At 48.7% G+C, this 18,955-nt stretch overlaps 1 protein-coding gene across 3 annotated transcripts in view; it reads left to right on the forward strand.

Annotated features, from left to right (window-relative positions):
• Positions 1–18,955, forward strand: part of DYRK3 (dual specificity tyrosine phosphorylation regulated kinase 3) — a 78,286-nt gene that overhangs the window by 7,369 nt on the left and 51,962 nt on the right. Inside the window, exon 1 of one of the 3 annotated variants that reach the window (XM_069633189.1) lies at positions 781–975. The exons of the other annotated variants lie outside the window; for them this stretch is intronic. The gene's annotated coding sequence lies outside the window, so the exon portion shown is untranslated. Of the gene's footprint in view, positions 1–780; positions 976–18,955 lie in introns of those variants that run through there. 3 annotated transcript variants of the gene reach the window in all.

Consider the following 18,955-nt stretch of genomic DNA (forward strand, 5'->3'; position numbering starts at 1 on the left):
TGTTATTGTATAGTTTAAATAGCGTATGTTGCAGTGTCACCCGTCCTCGGTGGAGACCGCATGCACCCCATCTTTAGGGCTAACCCCGCAGAAAACGTCCCTAGTTCATCACAGCGACTGCCACAAGGCTGTACCCCCACAGACATGCAGCACACCCTTGTTTGTTGTGCACGTGAAAGGAGTACAGCCGGAGACCACCCCATGTGGGATTGTGCAGTTGGGACAAGGTGCAGTGCAGCGAGCTGGTCGTGTTGTAGTCACACACTGATTGTTTGAGACCACTTCTAAGTACTATTATTTAATCGCGCCTGCCTCCACATCACCTTTTTTGTGATGCCCTCGTGCACACTACCCCACAGATCAAATGATCTGTTACTTTGAACGCTTTTGTTTTCTTCTCACGACGGGAATACTTCCGTATTTACTACTGTAATTCCTGAAGACCCGAAGTGGCTACAAAGTCAGATATTGGTGCTGTGCAAAACATACAGAAATAGCCCTTCCAGCTAATGTTTCATTTACAAAAGGCCTCTCGGCATTCTTCATAATGCGGCGTTACCCTGGAGAGATGGAGAGAGGGGGGGGGGCTGTGACCTTCTTAAAAGCCTCATTTGTGTCCGCGAAAAATAACTCCAAACACCCACGAGAAGTGACTTCAGCTGTGTTTGCAGCGAGTGGGGAAGGGGTGGGTTTTTTTTAAGGGCAGGGCTGTCAGTTTGGCATTTCCTTTGCGTTCATGGTGGGGGGATGAGAGCACGTAATCCCGCAGGCGGGCGGGCAGGGAGGGGCCTGGGATGCACAGGCCCAGATTAGGCTCTGCCTGGCCGCCGGGCAGGAGAGGGGACAGATGGGAGATGCACATTCCAGCCATGGCTGCCTCCATTCCTCCTGCCCGTGTGTGTATATTCCGTGCATTTCTGGAGCTTGCTCGGCAGGAGGAAGCCCGCCAGCTGCCCTAGCACTCCACGCCTGGCGGTAAGTGCCTGTACTCCTAACAGCAGGCGGCTGGCACGCGTGGGGGTGGGGAGCCGTATGCTGCCTTTCAAGGCTTTTGTTATCTTCGCAGATTGGGGGGGGGCATTGATAGCGGGGGTCACTAACCTTGCTGTGCCCTTGCTCTTCGGTGTGTGCATTGAAATCCGTTATTTATCCGGCCACCAGGTAAAGAAAAATGCCTGAAATGCGGTGTTGCTCAGGCTGACGCAAAGAAGGAAGTAGGAGTATTGTTTTGTAACTGGTAATTAAGATTTCACTAGTAGGCTGAACACATTTCTAAGATGGTAAATGTATTCATGCGCTTTCTGGCTGCAAAGCACGTAGTCCATATCTGAGTGGTTGCCGGATACAAAGTAGATATTTCTAATCTTAAGCAGCTGCTCTGTGTATCTATAGAGAGTAGACAGTCTTCACATTCTACTAACTGCTGGGCACACGGCGGATATTCTTCACACGTGTTTCAGCTCCCAGATAAATGGCAGTTATTCACGTACTACCCGATATCTGGATACATAGCGGATATTCTTCACATATTATCTAGCAAGTGGATATTCTTATGTATTCTCTAACGAGCAGATATTTATCATGTGTTATCTGACAGCCGAAGCATGATGGATTTCCTTCACTTTTTATCCGGCTGCTGGATACATAGCAGATATTCTGCCTGTATTATCCGGCACCCGATAAATAGTGGATATTCTACGTGTATTTTCCGACTGCTGGATACATAGCAGATATTCTTCACGTATTACCCGCCTACCAATACATAGTGGATGTTCTTAATTTATTATCCTGCTGCTGGATACATAGTGGATATTGTTCATGTATTGTCCGACTGCTGGGTTCATAGCGGATATTCTTCCTGTATTATCCGGCACCCGATACATAGTGGATATTCTTCACGTATTATCTGGCTGTTGGATACATGGATATTCTTCAAGTATTATCTGGTTGCTGGATACATGGTGGATATTCTTAATGTATTGTTCGGAAGCTGATGCATAGTGTATATTCATCACGTATTATCCGGCTGGTGGATATACTTCATGTATTATCCGGCTGCTGGTTACATAGTGTATATTATTCATGTATTCCTGGGCTGCTGGATACATAGTGGATATTCTTGACGTATTATCTGGCTGCTGGATACATAGTGGATATTCTTCACATCTTATTCGGCTGCTGGATACATAGCAGATATTCTTCACGTATTATCTGCAGCAGGTGCATAGTGGACATTCTTCATATGTTATCTGGCTGCTGATACGTAGCAGATATTATTCATGTATTATCCAGTTTCTGGATGCATAGTAGATATGTATTATCCGGCAGCCGATACATAGTGGATATTTTTCATGTATTATCCGACAGCTGGATACATAGTGGATATGCTTCACTCACTATCCTGCTGCTCGGTAGGTACATAGTGGATATTCGTCACGCATTATGTAGCTGTTAGATATGTAGCAGGTATTTTTCAGATATTATCCGGCTGCTGGATATATAGTGGATATTCTTCACATATTATCCAGCAGCTGATGCATAGTGGATATTCGTTACATGTTATCCGGCGGCCGATATACAGTGGATAGTTTTTGCATATTATCAGGCTACTGTGTGTGTGTGATATATATATATATATATATATATATGAGTGGATATTGTTCATATATTATCCGGCTGCTGGATACGTAGCAGATATTTTTCACGTAGTGTCCAGGTGCCTGATATACAGATATTCTTTAAACATTTAGCTGTTACCTGGCAGATAATGTTTGCAATTTAGCCGTTTGCAGATCCATCCCTGGCAACTATACTCCACAAATGATCTGGCTGGTGTGTACATCGCAAATAATCTTCATTTATTCTCCACATGTTTCCAGCGAGTGGAGCACTAGTAGATATTATTCACCTATTATTTAGCAAATACATTTTTACTGTAAATGATCGGGCTGTTGGGTAGATGGCAGATCTCCTTCACAAATGATCTGATTTTGTGAATTATCCAATGGCAGTATACACAGCGGGTGCTAGGCAGTCCGTATATAGGGCCAACATGCTAAAGTGAGCCAATGCCGGCCAGTGTGAGAGGCTACAGAGGAGCTAGATAGCTTCATTAACATGTGCTCTTCCCCATCTGTCTTGTTTCTCCCAGTGTGGAACACTTTTTCTATTGGTGCACAGCACAGGCCCATTTTTATCACCGCCTCACCCTGCAGCCTTCGCCGACGCGTCCCTGCTTACCCCCCCCCCCCCCCCCCCCCCCCCCCGCCGGGCTCCAGATAAGGTTCGGAAGTGGGAGTATTTTTACTCCCCATTTTTTTACATTTAGGAATAAAAAAAAAATAGTAATTTCCATTCCTTTTTTTAGGGTGAATAAACATCTATTTCAACAATAAAACGGATACCTTTCAAAGCTACTATGCACCGAGTGATTTCATGCAGATGAAACCTTGCCGTAAGGCTTCTCTTGGAATCGTGCAGCACAGTTGGGGCACTGTCGTTTGACACTGCTCTGCCGGTACCCCTGATCCAAACCCATGGTGCTGTGTGGGCAGAAGCACCGGGCAGGCTCCTGGCACTCGCCACTTTATAATCATTCTGGGGGGAGTTAGTAAAAGTGCCCGATACACCGTGTATCTATAGTGCCAGATAAAGGGTCCCTCTTCCCCCTCTCTCTCCCCCTCTCTCTCTCTCTTTCCCCCCTCCCTCTCTCTCTCTCCCCCCTCTCTCTCTCCCCCCTCTCTCTCTCCCCCCTCTCTCTCTCTTCCCCCCCTCTCTCTCTCTTTCCCCCCCTCTCTCTCTTTCCCCCCCCTCTCTCTCTTTCCCCCCTCTCTCTCTTTCCCCCCTCTCTCTCTCTCTCCCCCCTCTCTCTTTCCCCCCCTCTCTCTCTTTCCCCCCTCTCTCTCTTTCCCCCCCTCTCTCTCTCTTTCCCCCCTCTCTCTCTCTTTCCCCCCTCTCTCTCTCTTTCCCCCCTCTCTCTCTCTTTCCCCCCTCTCTCTCTCTTTCCCCCCTCTCTCTCTTTCCCCCCTCTCTCTCTCTTTCCCCCCTCTCTCTCTCTTTCCCCCCTCTCTCTCTTTCCCCCCTCTCTCTCTCTTTCCCCCTCTCTCTCTCTCTTCCCCCCTCTCTCTCTCTCTTCCCCCCTCTCTCTCTCTCTTCCCCCCTCTCTCTCTCTCTTCCCCCCTCTCTCTCTTCCCCCCTCTCTCTCTTCCCCCCTCTCTCTCTTCCCCCCTCTCTCTCTTCCCCCCTCTCTTCCCCCCTCTCTCTCTCCCCTCTCTCTCTCCCCCTCTCTCTCTCCCCCCTCTCTTCCCCCCCCTCTCTCTCTCTTCCCCCCCTCTCTCTCTCTTTCCCCCCTCTCTCTCTTTCCCCCCTCTCTCTTCCTCTTTCCCCTCTCTCTCTCTTTCCCCCCCCTCTCTCTCTTTCTCCCCTCTCTCTCTCTTTCTCCCCTCTTTCTCTCTCTCTCCCCCCCTCTCTCTCTCTCTTTCTCTCTCTCCCCCCCTCTCTCTCTCCCCCCCCTCTCTAACTCCCCCAGCCTGTAGTGTGAGAAGTTCTCGACTGAGAGCACTCGCAAGCCCCAATAGGTTATTCTCTGGACTGCAGCCTGTGAGGGGGCCCATACCTTTGATGTAACTGTCCCATTGGTTGTTTTCAGAGGGAGGTTGGCTCTTTTTACCATGAAAACTAGATCTACAACCAGTGGTCGAAGTATAAAACAAAACAAAAACAAGTAGTGGAACTGTTACCTCTGCTCTGCCCCCCATGCCCCATTGTCGCCCCCTCCCCCATTCAAACCCCATTCCTGGGTCCTTCCTTTCCTCCACTCCACCCTGCAACATTGGGTTTTACAACAGTTCTAGTAAGACTGAAGAAAACACAATGAAAGAAAGTGCATTTAAATGATCAACATTAGTGTGTCATTGTCCCACTCAGCATGCACCCTCCCCTTCCCCACCCACCGTTCACAACTCTTACAAAACATGACCAGCCACAGACACGCCCCCCATTGCCTCCAGCCATTCATACCCAGATCCCATCAGGCTGGGCGTTTTGGCTGCTTGGGAATGAGGATTGGGTCCCAGGCAGCCTATTGAAATAGGTAACCCTCTTCTTGCCCCCAAGAGATGGCGCAGTGCAATGTTGGGCTGGCTTGCTATCAGCAGGGCACAGGTTCCTGTCCCCAATAGGGATGGAATAAAAAAGTATGCTTTAAAATAGTTGCTGTCCTGGGAGGGTATTGTGGGTCTCATGAAGTAAGGGAAGGATGATGGGTTGCCCCGGAACGTGGGGGAACGTCGTTTCATTTAGTTCCCGCCCACTTTGACCTCTGTTTACAACTCAAGAGGGTGCTGTGTTTGGGGGTATTTCACCGGCCACAATTGGAGCCGGCGGCAAGACGTGTTTTGATCCTCTGTGCGCGCTAAACAAATAGTTTTAATTCATTTTTACACACATTGTTTTAATAGCTGGCAACCTGAGTTCAGTGTGGCAACTGAAGACATTGTGTAACTTGCAGGACCCAGCTTAAAACCCCGTCTTGGTCGATTTTGATCAACTGCGCACTATTGTGTGAGAGGTCGGTTATTTCGCAGGTTGAATGCCCGCAAGAAAACCAGAGCACCCAGGTTCCACTTGAGCATATTGCAGCGCTGGCCACATGACTTGTTCTCAAACTACCTTGGTTCCCACGTAAACGTGTGAAGCGCTTGGAAAAGCCGGTACTTGGCGCCTTCTAGGAACTGGGCGTTTACACGGGGTTTTGCGTTCTCCTTGCCAATGGTACAATGACCGGGCTCGGAATCGCAGCGTCAGGGAACCGCCTTTCATCCCAAAACAAAGGCAACGCTCGGGCACATTGGCGTATACATGTTGCACATGAAACCTGGCCGGGGGGGTGGGGGGTGGGGGGGGGGGGGTCATGCGGCGAGAATCCACCTGCCGCATAACGCAAGAAGTCACTCTTCTTTGGGTTGGTTGGAGGCCAACACAAATATTGCCTTTTTTGTCCACCTATGCAAAAAAAAACAGGAACCTGTAAAACTACCCCGTCATGCAGAGAGCCCCAGGGGGAGTCCTTCAAAGGTGCCCTCCAACACATATGCTTGGCACCAGGGTCCACTTTTTTACATAGCATTTTCTGTTTTAAAAAGAGGCTTCTCCTTTGCCTGTTTTTTTCTTTCTTCGTCGTGTTCTAGGTGGTGGCAGCAGCGTGCGCTAGAAATCCCAGGAACATCATTTCACAAAGTCCTATTTATTTCTGTTCTAAAAGCGACGCCTGTTTCTGGCTGCTCCTTTTCATTCTAGTCTTTCTTTGCAATACCTTCTCGCTCAGTGATCCGCAGTGAGGTTCACCAATTGCAATCGGGGCACTGTAATCGTCTATTCTTCTTTAGTTTACTTTTGAATCTGGAGAATGGGGGCTGAAGGGGAAAATGTGACTCCTCGCATTCCGAGGCAGAATGGATCTATTCGTGTAAGCGTGCTGCTAAAAAAAACCCTGATGAGTAGGCACAACAGAGACCGTCGCCATGGAAGCGTCTTATCTCCTGCAGGTGACTCAAGTCTCCTGGGATCCAAGCACGTCTTTCAAACCGACTGTGTCTTTGTCAACCTCTTTCATCTGTTATGGCCTGCTAATAAGGCCCGCTGCTCAGTAGCCATTGTCCGCTCCCCCCAGAGGGTATTGGGCAGAAGCGGAGCTCGTAAGGAGGTGCCACTTTTCTGGGTATGTGGGGGTATCCTCCAAACACCATTGGGTCAGCAAATGGTGCCAGCGCTCTTTTGTAGAGTTTAAGTGCTTTGTGTCAAGAGGGAGGCTTACGGTTGTTCGCACGACTCTTTTCTGGGTGAATTTATTGTAGACTGCTGAGCTGGCAGCCACCTGTGTTCGCTTTCGGGAGGAGTGGAGCCGGTGGTAGGGCAATGGAGCGAGAGCAAATATTGCTTTTGGCATGGTTGGGCGCTGTGATGTGAAGGTCTCTTCGTTTTTCTTTGGGCAGTCACTTGCTTTCCTTTTTTCTTAAACTAGAACTCCCTGGGTTGACCGTTTTCGGTCCAACAGTGCCAGATGCCCACCATTAATACCCCAACCGGGCTCGGAATTAAGGTGGGATAGCGAGAGCTGAAATGCAGCTCCTGGGTATCCTCCATCAACCTGTGACCAGGAGCTACCACCGGGGAACGAGGAGCTAGCACAAAGCACTTGGCAAATCTAACTTCCACATAAGATGGAAACATCTTGCATAGTCCATTATTTATGACCTGTTATGCTTTACATTTCGTATAGACATGGCCTAATGATTATTAATAGATTATCCCTAATATACAGTGTTAAATTCACATAGGTTTGTTTGTTTGGCATCAGTTGGTCTGGGGAGCAAAACGTAGCTCCTGGTAGCTGTTGGTGCCAAGCTCAAGGGGTTCTTCTAGGCTACAAGCAGGAGCTATAGCCAGAGGCGTAGCCAGGATTGTCTAACAAGTGGGGCCTCAAGCCAATGTAGTTGGGCCAACAGCAGTGACATTAACAACTGTAAATGTCCACATAGCGCTGCTAGGTGGCCCTTGCCCACTCAGGCCCTACCTTCTCTATGCCTCTGTAAATAGCTCGCAGCTCCCTCAATTTCAAACCCTGCCCAAGCACAAGGTCTCGTTTTGAAGTTACGAAATGCCGGACATTCTTCGGAGCAGGCACGCTTTGCGGGTTGTGGCGAGCTGGAAAATCGGCATAGCTCATGACGATCTCCGAACGGTGTGTGGTGCTCTCATCGCACCTTACTGTGCAATATCTCACTCTCAAACTAGATCTTGCATGGTCTCCAGAAAGGGGGTGGTGCGGCCTGGCATGCCAGGGGTGAGCCGGTTGCCTTCTCTGTGTTATCTGCCACGGCGGAAGGCTGCCATATTTTCCTCGTTGGTAGCGTGTTGGTGCTACATAAAGATGGATGTCGGGAGTCTTTGCCTCTAGTTGGAAATGTTGTCTTCTGCTAACATCCAACGCTAGATGAACGGCTTCCGTGGGCTGCGTTTGAGCTAGCCGGCAAGGATCTTTCCCTTGGAGGCGGACTGGATTAGCAACTACAAGGTTTATGCATGGGGTGCATAGCTGTCCGCTGTCTGAAAACCTCCTGATTCTGCCCGACCCACTGGTCATTGGTCACTTATTTATTTTATTTGTTACGCGCTGGAACAAGGCTCTTGAGCATAGAAGCGCAGACAAGACCTACAACAGGAAGCACAGGTGGGGTAACTGGACCGGTGGGTGCACGCCTCGGTGTGTTGGCACTCAGGCAGCCTCGGCTTCACAGTCGTAGTTCAGAGCCAGGTTTTCAAGTGGTCCTCCTGTATGCAACTTGCTATGGTTACGGCGTTCCAGAGCTTAGTGTGCATCACAGATTTGCGGTTCCCCTCCTTGCCTTTTTCTGTTTTGCTGCGGAACAAGAACTAAGGCTGCCTTTTTTTGTTTTTGTTCGTACCTCCTTGCCCAGGACAAAAGGGGTGGGTCTTTCCCTGATTACTTCCAGGTCCCGGCCCAGTGGGTGATGTATAGAGGTAACAATTGAATTCTGTGTTTTTATAGGAAGGCCGTGCAGTGCCTCAAGGGCCAGGATGCTATGTTCCCATCTTTTCAGGTTTGGGAGTCTTGCATGTTGTGCACTCGGGAGGGAGTTCAAAAGGTAGTAAGCGAGGTCTGTGCAGAGGCAGCTGCCGTGGTGCAATTCGGCTATTACCATTGCGGTGACCGTTACGCTTCTGCGTAAGAAGGACCAGACGTAATCCGTGGGAGCGGTGACCCTTGCACTTCTTTGTGGCAATGACGAGACACAATATGTACATCAGTGCTGTTCAATCGACATTTTCGGTCCTCTAATTGACCGCCACATAAGCCCGATCTACTACCTCGTGCTTACTCCAAAGGCTGTGTTACTAACCTTGAGCAATGTGTATCCTGGTTGGCACCATCACACTTTCCTTGTGTTCTGCCTTGTGTGTCCCTCCTCCCTGTGCAACCACGCCCTCTTCCCTGTCACACTCCTTTCTGCTTTTGCCCTATCTTTCTAACTGCATTTTCAGGCTGGTGGTCCTCTACATGGGAGAAGTAAGGATCCCATACACCCAGGTGGTTGCAGTTCCTTCCTGAACCCCTGCTCTGGTCTTCTGCTTTACCCCTCCTCCATCTTTCACACCATGCAACTCTGCCATTAACATCAGATTGCACCGGTGGTAAGTCAGGGTTCTGTTTCGGTGGAAAGGATGCCCAGAAATTGGGATTTTGCGCTCTGTTACTTGAAGTGCCTCCGGATTAGGATGGTTGCATGTTGGTGGGCATAGCTGTCTCCTTTTGGGATTTTTGCTCTGTTATTTGAGGTGCCTCCGGATAAGGATGGTTGGATGTTGGTGGGCATAGCTGTCTCCTTTTGGGATTTTGCTCTGTTACTTGAGGTCCCTATGGATAAGGATGGTTGGATGTTGGTGGGCATAGCTGTCTCCTTTTGGGATTTTTGCTCTGTTACTTGAGGTGCCTCCGGATAAGGATGGTTGGATGTTGGTGGGCATATCTGTCTCCTTTTGGGATTTTTGCTCTGTTACTTGAGGTGCCTCCGGATAAGGATGGTTGGATGTTGGTGGGCATAGCTGTCTCCTTTTGGGATTTTTGCTCTGTTACTTGAGGTCCCTCCGGATAAGGATGGTTGGATGTTGGTGGGCATAGCTGTCTCCTTTTGGGATTTTTGCTCTGTTACTTGAGGTGCCTCCGGATGAGGATGGTTGGATGTTGGTGGGCATAGCTGTCTCCTTTTGGGATTTTTGCTCTGTTACTTGAGGTGCCTCCGGATAAGGATGGTTGGATGTTGGTGGGCATAGCTGTCTCCTTATGGGATTTTGCTCTGTTAGTTGAGGTGCCTCCGGATAAGGATGGTTGGATGTTGGTGGGCATAGCTGTCTCCTTTTGGGATTTTTGCTCTTGTTACTTGAGGTGCCTCCGGATAAGGATGGTTGGATGTTGGTGGGCATAGCTGTCTCCTTTTGGGATTTTTGCTCTGTTACTTGAGGTGCCTCCGGATAAGGATGGTTGGATGTTGGTGGGCATAGCGGTTTCCTTTTTAAGAAATAGAAGTATTTCTGTAGAGTTTGTAGGACGATTCCTTGGTCAGGTCATCTCTTGCCTGGGATCTGAAAGACATGACTGAATTCCACTTGTTGCCGCATATTTCAAGGCATAAATTAGTTTTCAAAAATTGATTAGCAGCGCTTGCTGATTTAAAATGTTCTTGATTAGCAAACACGTCCATTTGATTATCACTGTTGTACTTATATTTTTAATGTCACCAGAAGGTATTTGTACCGAAGACATAAAATGAGTATCAATACAGTATTTTTTGTGTGTACCGCTGAAGTAAGACATTAGTGAGATGAGCCAAACCATGCAAATTCTGCTAGACCTGCAGATTGAGTAACTTAGCTTACCTACTCGACCTAAGAGACATGCACTTGACCCACGGCAACAGATGACAAAAAATTTAAATGCCTTTTCTGTAAAATGGCACATGTCGCCACAAATCCACTTTGTTTGGCACACTGCTGCCACCCAGAGGCCAGCCATTTACAGTGAAACTTGTATATGATATTTAGTGCAAACAAAGTAAATGTTAAATAAAAGTTTAAAACCTCCCCTGCAAATGGTACTCGTCCATCATAAAATCTACTCGACAATGCGGGTGGGTGAGTAGATTTTGCAATCCCTGTATGAGTGTCTGTAAAATGTGAAAGGTTGCCGGTATGAATGGACACAAATAAATAAATTGATATGATAAAAAGGCTTTGTAAACAGGTTGGCCAGCTCTCTCCCGCAGGTTCTAATATATATAATGGAATCATAATCGGAGTAAAGCGAGCTCTGGAGGCGGCCTTCAGTATATGGTATTGCAGTAGATCACTACTTGTGTGTAAACCTCTAGTTGACTTTGTCTATTCTTTGTGCAATATGAAAGAAAGTAAGAAATCAAGCAACATGGATGGTGTAGCAGGCAGAACTGGGCACACTAGGTGGAATATTGCAGTTTGTGGCCATCTGACTTTCAGGGTATCTGACATAAATCAACAGGGTGATGAGATAGAATGTCAAGGAGTAGGGCATCAGCTCATGAGCTGAGAACTAGTTGCACAGACATGCAACAGAACTGGTTTTACCATCAAAAGCATTTGCCTGGGTGATCATGTACATTTTCAAAAGTGTTCACTCGTCAAAGTGATGCATCTTAATAAAATCTTGCCTAGCACTCCCTCTCAGGCCATTTGTATTTGAGAGTGGAAGAGATGTGTACTGCTGCACTCTCTCCATTAGCCCCTTTGAACTTGCAGTGAGGAGAAAAAAAAAAGAAGTTGGAGGGAGTACTTTGTGCAACAGAGGAATACTGGGTGAGCTGTGTTTTCATTGAGCAGGGCAACTTAAATAGCTAGTTTTGCTACATAAGTATCAATTTAATTAGCAAACCTACAGAATTGCATAGAAAATTTCTATGCGGCAATGCTTATTTTATGCATTGTAGTTTTGTATATGCCCGGTGGGCTTGAGTCCGCAGGTGATCTGCTAGGTTGCCGATCGTTGGTGCCGAGAATAGCCTGCTTAGCGAGTGGTGAACTGCTGTAAAGCCGTGATGGGTGTGTGGTGGCTGGAGTGTTGCCATGCTTTGAATTATTCTTATTGTGGCCCATCTCTTCATATGCTTGCCAGTCATTTGTAGGTGGCCTCATGCCGACCAATGGGTTTCTGATCTCCTTGTTAAGTTTGAACAGTTTCTTTTACGGGCGTCATGCTTGCTCAATTTTATTATCTTAGTGGTCTTTATTAGGTTTCAAGGTTTGCTCCTGTAGATTGTTTCAAGCAGTAGCTTGTTGTGTAGGTATGTTGGTTGATGCTGCAAGGTTTGGTCCTGTAGATTGTTTCAAGCAGTAGCTTGTTGTGTAGGTATGTTGGTTGATGCTGCAAGGTTTGGTCCTGTAGATTGTTTCAAGCAGTAGCTTGTTGTGTAGGTATGTTGGTTGATGCTGCAAGGTTTGCTCCTGTAGACTGAGAGTTGCAGGCATGTTTGTAATTGTTGCAGTCATTATTGCGCCAGCCTCCTGGTTTTCCTTCAGTTCTTTTAGGCTATTGGGGTAGCCTCTTGCTGTATATTGCAAAGGTTTGTTGAGGCTTGCTTGTAATGTAATATATGGCATTTGTATAGCACCTATTGCCATTTGTATGGCCTCAAAGCGTCATTGGATGAAAATTCTTGGAGGACCGAAGTCACGCGGTATGGGAGATTGGTCCAAGGAGTTTAGTGCATGTGTGTGCATTTTAGCTGGTTCAAAGGTAGGTAGGGGTGGCCAAGTACCCGTTGGCGACCCATGTGGAGCTAGTTTGTGGATGGGTGCTGTGAATGTTGTCTGGGGAGTGTGCGAGTGAAGAAGACTGATTATGTGACCAGCTAAACATGTTTTATCGTGGGATTTAGCTGCATTCTAGTGGCAGAGGTGATGTGCAATATGAGATTGAGTAGCAGGTCGTTGCAGATGTTTGTGGGTGGGTGGCCGTGCCTTGGGAGGGTTGTGGCTATCTTCCATCGAGATGGTGCGATAGGTAGCCATGAGTCATGGCTGATTACTTGTTTTGTTGATGGAGTGCTGGTCCTGATGTTCCTGTCTACAAGAGTAACGCTGTGTTCCAGCTCGGCCCTTTCTTGGAGTCCCCTTGTATAACTCATCAATGCCCCCGCCTACCTTCCTGAGGTACAAAGATCCCCTGAGAGGAGGGTTAGGTCAATCAAGACGCAAGTGGGAAGAGTGAGATCTTGAGAGCTTGTCCAGGTTGTCTCTTGTTCGTTCTTGGAGCATATGGAGTCCTTTGTTGGGGTTTGTGCGATGCCATGTGGCTCTGCTTGCTTTATGCTGTGCCATGCCCTCTTCTATTTGAAGGGACGCGTGGCATCCTGGTGCCGTAACTTGAATGCTATTGAAAAGTGCTATGTTCGTGGGAGAAGGGGTGAATGCCCCTGCCAGTGTGTCTGGCTTTGTGAGTGGGTTCTCACTAGCTGCTGGTCGTCTACTGCTTCCAGGTTTGCAACAGGGCACTTGGCTGAGCAGCCAGGGTTCCTTTCCAGCCAGCGCTCAAAGTGGAAGTATTTGACTAACTATTTTTTAAAGTTGGGAGTAAAATGATTTTTTAGGGAGTACAACTGTTAGTCCAATTCTCAATGACTGCCCTTAAGCCCATGGGTAATTGGATGGGCGCTACAATGTGCACTACTGCTCCAAACATATCCATGGAGCTGTGAGGGCGAAGGCAGGGGCGCAAGATTCTACATGTCTTTTTCCAATGTTTTGTATTTTTAAATTTTTGGAGGGTGGGGGTATTTTTACCAAATTTTTAGGGTGTAAAAGTGGCCGATCCACCCCTTACCTGTAGGGCTGTTTCCAGCTATGAGTTTGTTGCCCAGGAGGGTGTGCAAGCAGAGGTCAGTAGCTGTATCTGTGAATGAACGTCTTGTGATTTGTAAGGGGTGGTGTAGGGGTCGCAGGATCAGCAGGAGTATAGTACTGCTGCGTGAGGAGTTGGCTTACCCCCAGGAGGATGACACTTTTCCGACCTATTCATCCATCGCCCTCTCAACCTGTACTGCTTTGATTGACGTTTCTGATTCTGCCCCTGCATGTGCCAGAGCTTGGGACCTCTCACCTGGAAGCTTGCAATGTTGGTGCTGTGCCCAAGACTCAAAATAAGCCAACAGTAGCAGCATTCTACAGCTTTCCAGAACATCTCTGCTCTCCAACCTGCGACTCTTACCAATGTTTTGGGCAACGACGCCCATAATCCCTCACTATTGATGAAGCTGGTTACGGCTGATAGTAGCTGTAGTATGAAATCTCTGGGGAGCCAAAGCTTGCAGATGTTTGGATGAGGATGAAGCTGTACAGGGAAGGGAGCGCTTCCTGCGGTTTAGTTTCCATTGGTATTGCTGGGGTGGATCCTCTTCCATTGGTGGATCCTCTTCCATTGGTATTGCTGGGGTGGATCCTCTTCCATTGGTGGATCCTCTTCCATTGGTATTGCTGGGGTGTATCCTCTTCCATTGGTGGATCCTCTTCCATTGGTATTGCTGGGGTGGATCCTCTTCCATTGGTATTGCTGCCGTGGATCCTCTTCCATTGGTATTGCTGGTGTGGATCCTCTTCCATTGGTGGATCCTCAACAATTGGTTTTGCTGGGGTGGTCCCTCTTCTATTGGTATTGCTGAGGTGGATCCTCTTCCATTGGTATTGCTCGGGTGGATCCTCTTCTATTGGTATTGCTGGGATGGATCCTCTTCCATTGGTATTGCTGGCGTTGATCCTCTTCCATTGGTGGATCCTCTTCAATTGGTTTTGCTGGGGTGGTCCCTCTTCTATTGGTATTGCTGAGGTGGATCCTCTTCCATTGGTGGATCCTGTTCCATTGGTATTGCTGGGGTGGATCCTCTTCCATTGGTATTGCTGGCATGGATCCTCTTCCATTGGTATTGCTGGCGTGGATCCTCTTCCATTGGTGGATCCTGTTCCATTGGTATTGCTGGCGTGGATCCTCTTCCATTGGTATGGCTGGCGTGGATCCTCTTCCATTGGTATGGCTGGCGCTGATTCCTCTTCCATTGGTATTGCTGGCGTGGATTCCTCATCCATTGGTATTTCTGGGGTGGATCCTCTTCCATTGGTGTTTCTGGGGTGGATCCTCTTTCATTGGTGTATCCTCTTCCATTGGTATTGCTGGCGTGGATCCTCTTCCATTGGTATTGCTGGCACGGATTCCTCTTCCATTGGTATTGCTGAGGTGGATCCTCTTCCATTGGTGGATCCTCTTACATTGGTATTGCTGGCGTGGATCCTCTTCCATTGGTGGATCCTCTTCCATTGGTATTGCTGGCGCGGATCCTCTTCCATTGGTATTGCTGGTGCGGATCCTCTTCCATTGGTATTGCTGGTGCGGATCCTCTTCCATTGGTATTGCTGGCGCGGATCCTCTTCCATTGGTATTGCTGGGGTGGATCCTCTTCTATTGGTATTGCTGGCGTGGATCCTTTTCCATTGGTGGATCCTCTTCCATTGGTATTGTTGGCGTGGATCCTCTTCCATTGGTGGATCCTCTTCCATTGGTATTGTTGGCGTGGATCCTCTTCCATTGGTGGATCCTCTTCCATTGGTATTGCTGGGGTGGATCCTCTTCTATTGGTATTGCTGAGGTGGATCCTCTTTGGTATTGCTGGCGTGGATCCTCTTCCATTGGTATTGCTGGCGTGGATCCTCTTCCATTGGTATTGCTGCGCGGATCCTCTTCCATTGGTGGATCCTCTTCCATTGGTATTGCTGGGGTGGATCCTCTTCCATTGGTGGATCCTCTTCTATTGGTATTGCTGGCGTGGATCCTCTTCCATTGGTATTGCTGTGCAGATCCTCTTCCATTGGTATTGCTGGGGTGGATCCTCTTCCATTGGTGGATCGTCTTCTATTGGTATTGCTGGCGTGGATCCTTTTCCATTGGTGGATCCTCTTCCATTGGTATTGCTGGCGTGGATCCTCTTCCATTGGTATTGCTGGCACGGATTCCTCTTCCATTGGTATTGCTGAGGTGGATCCTCTTCCATTGGTGGATCCTCTTACATTGGTATGGCTGGCGCGGATCCTCTTCCATTGGTATGGCTGGCGCGGATCCTCTTCCATTGGTATGGCTGGCGCGGATCCTTTTCTATTGGTATGGCTGAGGTGGTCCCTCTTCTATTGGTATTGCTGAGGTGGTCCCTCTTCTATTGGTATTGCTGGGGTGGATCCTCTTCCATTGGTATTGCTGGGGTGGATCCTCTTCCATTGGTGGATCCTCTTCTATTGGTATTGCTGGCGTGGATCCTCTTCCATTGGTGGATCCTCTTCCATTGGTATTGCTGGCGTGGATCCTCTTCCATTGGTGGATCCTCTTCCATTGGTATTGCTGGGGTGGATCCTCTTCCATTGGTGGATCCTCTTCCATTGGTATTGCTGGCGCGGATCCTCTTCCATTGGTATTGCTGGCGCGGATCCTCTTCCATTGGTATTGCTGAGGTGGTCCCTCTTCCATTGGTATTGCTGAGGTGGTCCCTCTTCCATTGGTATTGCTGAGGTGGTCCCTCTTCCATTGGTATTGCTGAGGTGGTCCCTCTTCCATTGGTATTGCTGAGGTGGTCCCTCTTCCATTGGTATTGCTGAGGTGGTCCCTCTTCTATTGGTATTGCTGGGGTGGTCCCTCTTCCATTGGTATTGCTGGGGTGGATCCTCTTCCATTGGTGGATCCTCTTCCATTGGTATGGCTGGCGCGGATCCTCTTCCATTGGTATGGCTGGCGCGGATCCTCTTCCATTGGTATGGCTGGCGCGGATCCTCTTCTATTGGTATGGCTGGGGTGGATCCTCTTCCATTGGTATTGCTGGGGTGGATCCTCTTCCATTGGTATTGCTGGGGTGGATCCTCTTCCATTGGTGGATCCTCTTCTATTGGTATTGCTGGCGTGGATCCTCTTCCATTGGTGGATCCTCTTCCATTGGTATTGCTGGCGTGGATCCTCTTCCATTGGTGGATCCTCTTCCATTGGTATTGCTGAGGTGGATCCTCTTCCATTGGTGGATCGTCTTCCATTGGTATTGCTGGGGTGGATCCTCTTCCATTGGTGGATCCTCTTCCATTGGCATTGCTGGGGTGGATACTCTTCCATTGGTGGATCCTCTTCCATTGGTATTGCTGGCGTGGATCCTCTTCCATTGGTGGATCCTCTTCCATTGGTATTGCTGAGGTGGATCCTCTTCCATTGGTGGATCGTCTTCCATTGGTATTGCTGGCGTGGATCCTCTTCCATTGGTGGATCCTCTTGCATTGGTATTGCTGGGGTGGATCCTCTTGCATTGGTATTGCTGGCGCGGATTCCTCTTCCATAGGTATTGCTGGGGTGGATCCTCTTCCATAGGTATTGCTGGCGTGGATCCTTTTCCATTGGTATTTCTGGGGTGGATCCTCTTCCATAGGTGGATCCTCTTCCATTGGTATTTCTGGTGTGGATTCCGCTTCCATTGGTATTGCTGGGGTGGATCCTCTTCCATAGGTATTGCTGGCGTGGATCCTTTTCCATTGGTATTTCTGGGGTGGATCCTCTTCCATTGGTATTGCTGGCGTGGATTCCTCTTCCATTGGTATTGCTGGGGTGGATTCCTCTTCCATTGGTATTGCTGGGGTGGATTCCTCTTCCATTGGTATTGCTGGGGTGGATCCTCTTCCATTGGTATTGCTGGGGTGGATTCCTCTTCCATTGGTATTGCTGGGGTGGATTCCTCTTCCATTGGTATTGCTGGCGTGGATCCTCTTCCATAGGTATTGCTGGCGTGGATCCTCTTCCATAGGTATTGCTGGCGTGGATCCTCTTCCATTGGTATTGCTGGCGTGGATTCCTCTTCCATTGGTATTGCTGGCGTGGATTCCTCTTCCATTGGTATTGCTGGGGTGGATTCCTCTTCCATTGGTATTGCTGGCGTGGATTCCTCTTCCATTGGTATTGCTGGCGTGGATTCCTCTTCCATTGGTATTGCTGGCGTGGATTCCTCTTCCATTGGTATTGCTGGCGTGGATTCCTCTTCCATTGGTATTGCTGGCGTGGATTCCTCTTCCATTGGTATTGCTGGCGTGGATTCCTCTTCCATTGGTATTGCTGGCGTGGATTCCTCTTCCATTGGTATTTCTGGGGTGGATCCTCTTGCATTGGTATTGCTGGGGTGGATCCTCTTGCATTGGTCTTGCTGGGGTGGATCCTCTTCCATAGGTATTGCTGGCGTGGATCCTCTTCCATAGGTATTGCTGGCGTGGATCCTCTTCCATTGGTATTGCTGGCGTGGATTCCTCTTCCATTGGTATTGCTGGCGTGGATCCTCTTCCATTGGTATTGCTGGCGTGGATTCCTCTTCCATTGGTATTGCTGGCGTGGATTCCTCTTCCATTGGTATTGCTGGCGTGGATTCCTCTTCCATTGGTATTGCTGGCGTGGATTCCTCTTCCATTGGTATTGCTGGCGTGGATTCCTCTTCCATTGGTATTGCTGGGGTGGATCCTCTTGCATTGGTCTTGCTGGGGTGGATCCTCTTGCATTGGTCTTGCTGGGGTGGATCCTCTTGCATTGGTATTGCTGGGGTGGATCCTCTTGCATTGGTATTGCTGGGGTGGATCCTCTTGCATTGGTATTGCTGGGGTGGATCCTCTTGCATTGGTATTTCTGGGGTGGATCCTCTTGCATTGGTATTGCTGGGGTGGATTCTCTTCCATAGGTATTGCTGGCGTGGATCCTCTTCCATAGGTATTGCTGGCGTGGATCCTCTTCCATTGGTATTGCTGGCGTGGATTCCTCTTCCATTGGTATTGCTGGCGTGGATCCTCTTCCATTGGTATTGCTGGCGTGGATTCCTCTTCCATTGGTATTGCTGGCGTGGATTCCTCTTCCATTGGTATTGCTGGGGTGGATTCCTCTTCCATTGGTATTGCTGGGGTGGATTCCTCTTCCATTGGTATTGCTGGCGTGGATTCCTCTTCCATTGGTATTGCTGGCGTGGATTCCTCTTCCATTGGTATTGCTGGGGTGGATCCTCTTGCATTGGTATTGCTGGGGTGGATCCTCTTGCATTGGTCTTGCTGGGGTGGATCCTCTTGCATTGGTATTGCTGGGGTGGATCCTCTTGCATTGGTATTGCTGGGGTGGATCCTCTTGCATTGGTATTTCTGGGGTGGATCCTCTTGCATTGGTATTGCTGGGGTGGATCCTCTTGCATTGGTATTGCTGGGGTGGATCCTCTTGCATTGGTATTGCTGGGGTGGATCCTCTTGCATTGGTATTGCTGGGGTGGATCCTCTTGCATTGGTATTGCTGGCGTGGATCCTCTTGCATTGGTAT

Source organism: Ambystoma mexicanum, chromosome 13 (genome assembly GCF_040938575.1).
Source record: "Ambystoma mexicanum isolate Mex_15411 chromosome 13, UKY_AmexF1_1, whole genome shotgun sequence".
In the NCBI taxonomy this organism is placed as follows: domain Eukaryota; kingdom Metazoa; phylum Chordata; class Amphibia; order Caudata; family Ambystomatidae; genus Ambystoma; species Ambystoma mexicanum.